Genomic DNA, 7,498 nt, shown 5'->3' on the forward strand with positions numbered 1-7,498 from the left:
GCTTTAGTCACCGGAAAAAATGGAACTTTTTGACCAAAATAGAAAATAAGGTACAAAACCTAGCTCATTCTTCTCACCTTTCTCTCACATCCTTTTGTTCGAAATCAGAGGTATGAGGTGAACCCAAAGCCTAGCTCACTCTTCTCACCTCTCTTTGGACTTCCATCTCTTTGACATTGAAGCTCAGAGATTTGAGGAAGGGAGAGAGAGTAGAGAGAGATAAATCAAAAAATGGGGGAGAGAAAATAAGGAATAACCTATTTATATGGGGTATTATAGTAATTTTGATTTTGTGCATGGTGTTCATGACTTGTGCATTACCGGTTTGCCCTATTTCTATCCCAAGATTAAAAAATTGTCCCATTTTTAGGTATTTCCCAAAATATTATGACTTTGACAAAGTAGTTGTATCTATATATATAAAGGGAGAAGACCAGTTTGGTGAAGCATTCAGAAATGCCAAGAAAGCTCCTTTATTTTCTTCACAATTGAAATCCAAAAAAAAAAAAAATGAGGACAAACTTGTAAAAAAACCAAATTCATCATCCCAAAGGGTAGTTTGATAATAGTTCTCACTCTTTCACAACCGATACAACACGTTCCCACTCTTTCACAACTGCCCGTGCCAGTTTGCATCAAACTCCGCTCCTCCCTCTTAACCTTTGGCCAACGTAAAACTCCATTCATTTTCTTCCTTCACTAGTTCTTCAATCATCTCACACGTATTCAAATATTATTTTTGTTTCCTTTTTTTTTTTTTTTTTTTTTTTGCAGTTTTAATTTATTTGGGAATTTTTTTAGTCCCCTAGATTCTTCTATTGCAATTTGCGACTCAATTCCGAGATATGATCGTGCTTTTTTGAATTGCAGCATAAAGAGGTGATGAGGCTTTTCAACCCATTTACAAAGGATCTCAATGCCATTGGGTGTTTGAGTGGTATTTTCGTTTCTATTGTCTCTGTCTTTTTTATCATATCAATTCACAGGCAACAACCAAGTCCTCTCTCCTAAATCGTCCTAATTAGTCCCTTCATAAACTCCTTTTATTTGGATTTTACAGCAATCTCATTATTCATTTAGCCTATATAAGAGCTGTATTTACACCGGCAAATTGTTCACAGCCGTTTGGTAATTGTTCCATTGGTAATTCTGATGTGAATCTTTCATATTCATAACATGTTAATAGCACATGGCATGGCCGTTGACATCTATTGTAGTTTTTTATTTATTTTAGTTTTACAGAGGTGCAGCCGCTGAGTCCCGACCACGACACGGACAAAGTTGTAACGACAGTATAAAAAGGTACTTCTACAAAATTTCAAAGGATTCTTAACCTCACACCTCTCTTCCGTCCTATTCATGTATGAAATATTTTTCAATTTGATTCTTTCATTGTTTGGGTGGTTTAGTTTAGTTCTTGATTGATTGGGAATGGCTGGATATTAGTTACTTCCATTATTGCGTTACAACTTTTTTGTTATTTTCTTATGTTATTAGATATTTCAGTTTCTGATTGCACAAATCTTGCAATCGACCTTAATTTGTAGAAATGTGCCGATTCACTCTTTTCATTCTCTTTGTTTCTTTGCAGATTTACGAAGAAGGATTTGACTTTGAAAAATCACTTCAAGCTGTGGAAAATTTATCTTCCATTGAGAGGTTTTCAAAATGTTGGATGACAACAGTTGAATCATTTATTCTCAAATGGTAGTTTATTGACTTACTTACTAATTAGTATGGTACATTGACAACATTAGTTAGTTAGATTCAGTGAATTTTATATCAAAAACGAAGTGTGCATGATTCATTTGTTCACATCACCCATGCTAAAAGCTCTATTTCACAGTAGGCTATGTGCGACTTGAAGAAGAGCTTGCAATATCTTTTTAGTTCTCAATTAGGTCATCGAGTAAAGCCTCCAAATCCATTTCTTAATTCATATCTATTTTCTTATAGGTTGTGCCGTACAAAGTTAATCTATTTTTCAAATCAATTTTTATTTTGAATTTTTGTGTTTGTGCTTAACCGAGTCTGCAGTAGAAATGAAGTCAGGTGACGTTGTAAACTTCCACCCCCGTTCGTCAAAAGGTGTGTGAAATCTTCATTACACCAATTACAGGTTCTCATACTATTTCCAATTTTCGGTATCGCACATAAGAAAGGATGGAGTTCTTGATTTTTCATATGCCTTCATATGTCGAATGTCATCTAAATTTAGTTGTAGTTATTTGTTGTAACTTTTTGAAATGGCAGTCTTAGTATTTGCCCACCAATTTTTGTGAATTCCAAACTTTGCTTATAATTATAGTCACGTATAAACTTCCAATTGGATTTGTTCCCCGGCCATACTAATATAATACCAGTTCTTTTGCTTTTATGTAGAAGTAAGAAGATTGTTTTGCCCTTATGTATCCTGCTTCTTTCTGTTCACGAAGTTGCCAAGAAAAAAGTACTTTGTGATCATTTTCTTTTCTTCTTTTATAGTATGGTGATGTGTGCATAAAATTTGTCTTTTTTTCTTTGTATCAACAACCTATTACCCGTCCGTCCCTAAGCATGTTTTGTTAAGAAACTTTTGATTTTTCTTTTGTTTAATTTTTTATCCGATAACATTTAAATCATTACTTTACGTAAAATAAAAACGAAAAACATGACAACTTTTTAGGACGTGCATGGTAAAGAAAAAATTCCTCTTTGCACAATACATTTAAAATATATTTTGACAACTACAATGAAAAAAAAACTAGCACAATACACTTTTAGGGCACGTATGTGATGCAAAAATGCCTCTGGCACGCACGTTGAGAGGCTAGTATTTACCAAAAGCTAGCGGTACATCTCTCGACGAACCTCCTACCTATGTGAAATCAATGAATCAACGTCCATGGGGCGTTTGCTACGGATGATGGCTCAGCAGTTGAGTCAACAAACTGTTGACGTTGGCACAGGTTCGGCGCTGGTTGGGGTGGTATACAATCTGGATCAGGGTCTAGGTGGTTCAAGTGATCTGGTTTATCTTCAAGCCCCAGAAAATACGCGGAGTCTTCTTATTCCTTAGGCCGGTAGGGAGTTGTCCTCTAGTCTCGTCTCCATCCATCGGGGCCGATTTAACCTCTACGCTACCAGAGAGGATGAAGTGATAGAGAGGGGTGCTGGGAGCGGCTGGTGGCGACGGGTGCTGTGGAGTCGCCTGACAGAACGAATGGGTGGCAATAGTGTGGTCGAATTGGTGCTTGCTGCCGACTTCGCAATCGGTGTATGGGTACCGCTGGCCACCACAATACCACTGGGGGCCAACTGCTCAGTCTGAGCCGAATATGAAGCAGACCGGTGGCTCATGATCTATCGGGGAGCCATCTGCCAAAAAAATACCATTTCAAATATTTCCTAAACTTACATGCATCACTTAACCCAATTCCAATTCAAAAACCCAATTCACGGATTATATTATCACGCAATTCTAATTTGTTGTTGACCCCATTTGATCATAAACCCACAATCCTAATTTCGTTGTAGAGAAGAAACCCCATTTTATCACCTGCATATTCACAGATTCACATACTACCCCAAATAAAACCCCATCCACATCTTCACACACAACCCCACATACAAACCCAATTCATAAATCTATATCATTTTCACAAATTCAATTTAAAAAACCCAAGCATACGCACAAACCCATTTCAATTTCACAATTCCAAAACAAATTAACAAATAAAATGAAATTCAAATAAATTTACAATTGCAGAGTGAGAGTGTTGCTATGTTTGAGAGCGGGGGTCGATGAGAGGGATAGTGAGAGTGAGAGAACTGATAGACCTGAGAGGGAGAGTGATAGTGAGAGTACTGAGACGAGAGTGAGAGTGAGAGTGAGAGTGAGACAGCACTGAGAGGGAGAGTTTAAGAGCAGAGAGAGAGAGAGCTTGAGAGCAGATAGAGAGAGAGAGGTTGAAACGGTGAGCAGGAAGATGCTAGAAGGTTATAACATAACTCTTACCCAACAAAAGGTTCTTCGGGAGTTCGTTGGGTAGGTCTTTTTAAAATGAGTACATTGTAGCTATGGTCTTTTAACTTTAATTCAATTGGAGCAATGGTCCCTCAACTAAAAATCCATTACCATTGGTCCCTCAACTCATCAAAACGTGCAAATATGGTCCCTCAACTAAAAATTCATTACCATTAGTCCCTCAACTTTAATTCAACTGGAGAAATGGTCCCTTAACTTTAACCCAATTGTAGCAATGGTCATTCCAACGTAACTTGTTTTGACAAAAATTTTGACGTAGTTGACGAAAATGACCATAATTACACACTTTGATGAGTTGAGTGACCCTAATTGTATAAATGATCATTCCAACATAACTTATTTTGACAAAATTTTGATGAAATTGATGAAAATGACTATAGCTACACATTTTGATGAGTTGAGGAACCAATGGTAATAGATTTTTGGTTGAGGGACCATTGCTCCAATTTGATTAAAGTTGAGGGATCGTTGCTACAATTTACTCTCTTAAAATTGCAACACATGTTCGTCAACCTAACTTATTGTTGGGTAAACGATTCATTCTTCGGGCAAAATTCAAGAAAATTAAAAAAATTTGTTTGGGAAAAAATGGTGGGAAATACTGATTGCCGACGAAATACAAGCAAATTTCGTCAAGCAACTTAAAAATTTAGGGCGAATTTGATTATGAACGAATTTTCAGACGATTTTATTTGAACTTAACCAATGAATTGTGATAATTGCTCGACGAAATATTAATTAATGGACTAGCGAATGATATGGTTCAGTTAGGCAATGTTAAATTTTGGGGCCAATTTGACTTTTAAACGAAATTTTAGGCGGCCTTTTTTTTACTTTAATCGACGTATTATATATATGCTTCCATTGGGCAAAGATTAAAAAAAAAGTGTGAGTGGTGGGAGGGTCCAGAGTGATGAGTTTGTTTTCTAAGGATATCATAGTGTGTGGATGGACGATCTTAATGTAATCTGAGGTGAGATAATTGTGATGGTTTGCATCAGCTATAAGATTTGGAATGATTTTACTATAGCTAAAAGTTTGAAAAAAATACGATCGTCGTGTAAACTAGCTGTATGTCTGACCAAAAGATACTTGAAAGCCTTACATGTGGAAGAATAACAGAAATATTGAAGAGTATTAATGAAGGAAAACTAATGAAAAGGGCTTGAAAACTTTGAGTTTTAATGATAAGGACAAAATAAAGGGTAAAGTGAATAGTACCAGGATTGACTTTTTAGTGTAAAAATGTGGTTTTTCGTTAAAGTGAACAGTACCGGGAGCTTTTTGTTAAAGTTCCCTATTAATGATAGCGTTATATTGGATGACAAAATTTAGTTGATATCATGTACAAAACCAACCTACATTATATTCTTCAATACCTCCGTTGTTCTTGCACTTGGAAGTCAACATATTAACTTCTGGTCACCACATTCACCGACACAACCAAATTACTCGACTAGCTTACATGACGAGCCTTACTTCCTTTCAAACCTGTAGTTATAATATTATAATTCAAATATTAAAGCAACTATGCACGCCCGTAATTAACTCACCGAAGATTGCATCTACATTGCTCTTCCACACACTATGATATCCTTAAAAACAACCCCGTCACTCCAAACCCTCCCACCACTCACGATTTTTTTTTTTTCCACCACTCCCATAAATTCTATGAAACTAGTATATATATGAAGAGAGGAACATACTGATGAGAAAGATGAAGAGAAAGGAAGTTATTTATAGTGGATGAATAGACGAACTTCCGTCAGCTAATTACTGCGTCAGTGGATTTTGTCCCCACGTGAGGTGGATATCTATGACACATCGAAAATACAATTGGACCTTTGACCAATTAGGCTTTATGCGACGGAGCTCTCAGGCAAGTTTTATGTCAGTAGACTCCTCAGGCCTGTGACTGGATGTCTGCGTACATTGGAAAATTAAATTTGACCTATTATCTATTACCCGACTATTATTTTACCCGACGGAGATTCGTCGGGTAATGCCTGTGTCAGTGGATTCCCCTGCCCCTAACTGGATATCTGTGACACATTAAAAAAATAATTATGACCTGTTAGATTTTACTCGACAAAAGTTCATCAGGTAAAACCTATGTAGTGGGTTCATGCTAGTGATGGCCATCTGCACCACTTTGTAAAAGGAAGTTGGAAACTTTTGACCAATAGATAAAATCGAACGAATTCTGTCGGGTAAACCCTTTTCCCAACACAAGTGTTTGGCCTTACCTGTGGCTTTATGTGACAATTGGAAATTGGCATTGTATATTTGTGGCACTTTGAAAATTGTATACTCCTTATTCCTATCTAATTAGATATCATATACGAATAGAATCGGTAAAACTAGTTTTGTAGAATTTGTTTCGACGAATGGATTTCATAATTAACACCTGGTCTTTTTTTATATATTTTCATTAATTGGAATGCAAATTTCCAAGAGTCATATGGTTTACAGCTTTACAATCCATAACAAAATATTGAAAATATAGAAAAAAATTACATGAGATATACTTTGATTTTAGCTATTGCTAATGCTTTGATAAGTTAAAAAATATACCAAACATTTAAAATCAAAGCTCGACTGTGAAACACTTTTAAATCCAATTCTGCCTGAGCTTTACAAATAGGGTTGAGCTTTTTTCTTGAATGGCCTAGCCATAGGATTTAGGGCTTTTCGCCCATTACGATAGTATCCTCCCCTTGTTCTTCCACATGCCAGAAATCCGAGCAACATTGGGTAGTGGGTAAAATGGTGTTGAACTGAAGAAGAATGGGAAAAAGGAGAAAGATGAATAGGAAGGCACAAAGTATAAAGTGGAGAATGAATGTATGGAGGAGAAAAAGAAAGGGGAAGACACAAACTTATAAATTGATGAATAGATCTTTGCTCGATGAACTACTCCGTCTGGCAACTCTTAGGCCTCGTTTGGTACATCGTATAACACACCGGATAGGATTAATTATACGGTAACAGGTGTTTGGTGTCCCCATGTATTAAATAGTCAGCCGACTCAATACTCCAGCCCAACTTATTATATACGGCTGACACCCGCTTAACTATCCTTTCCAGAACCACGGTATTATTTAGTCAGGTTGAAAACATGGCTCTCTCGCTCTCTCTAACTCCCAAGTTCTCCTTCGAATCCCAGGTTCTCCTTCGAATCCCAGGTTCTCCTTATTCTTCTTTCATTTGAATCCTAGGTTCTCCTTCTTCGTTTTCTCCTCCTTCCTCTTCTCTCATCTGAATCCCAGGTTCTCCTTCGAATCCCAGGTTATCATTCTTTGTCTTTTTCCTCATTCTTCTCTCTCATCTGAATCCCAGGTCCTTTTTCTTCTTCTATATGTTCCGCCCTTCTCTTCCTATTTTTCTTCTTCCAGATCCCAAAAAAAAAAAAATGATATGTATGTTGAAAATTGCAAAGATTCTAAATTGGGTATGTTGAAAATTCGAACC

At 36.7% G+C, this 7,498-nt stretch overlaps 2 long non-coding RNA genes across 2 annotated transcripts; one reads left to right on the forward strand and one right to left on the reverse strand.

The window, feature by feature from the left end:
• Positions 1-470: 470 nt before the first annotated feature.
• On the forward strand, positions 471-1,953 carry LOC114825219 (uncharacterized). The gene is made up of 4 exons (XR_011580981.1): positions 471-671; positions 871-937; positions 1,243-1,302; positions 1,592-1,953. It is a non-coding gene; the product is annotated as an uncharacterized lncRNA (long non-coding RNA).
• Positions 1,954-2,676: 723 nt separating this feature from the next.
• LOC114824816 (uncharacterized) lies at positions 2,677-3,955 on the reverse strand. The gene is made up of 2 exons (XR_003773183.2): positions 3,741-3,955; positions 2,677-3,357 (listed from the first exon to the last, which is right to left on the reverse strand). It is a non-coding gene; the product is annotated as an uncharacterized lncRNA (long non-coding RNA).
• Between the last annotated feature and the right edge of the window lie 3,543 nt (positions 3,956-7,498).

The sequence above is a fragment of the Malus domestica genome, chromosome 05, assembly GCF_042453785.1.
Source record: "Malus domestica chromosome 05, GDT2T_hap1".
NCBI classification, from domain to species: Eukaryota; Viridiplantae; Streptophyta; class Magnoliopsida; order Rosales; family Rosaceae; genus Malus; species Malus domestica.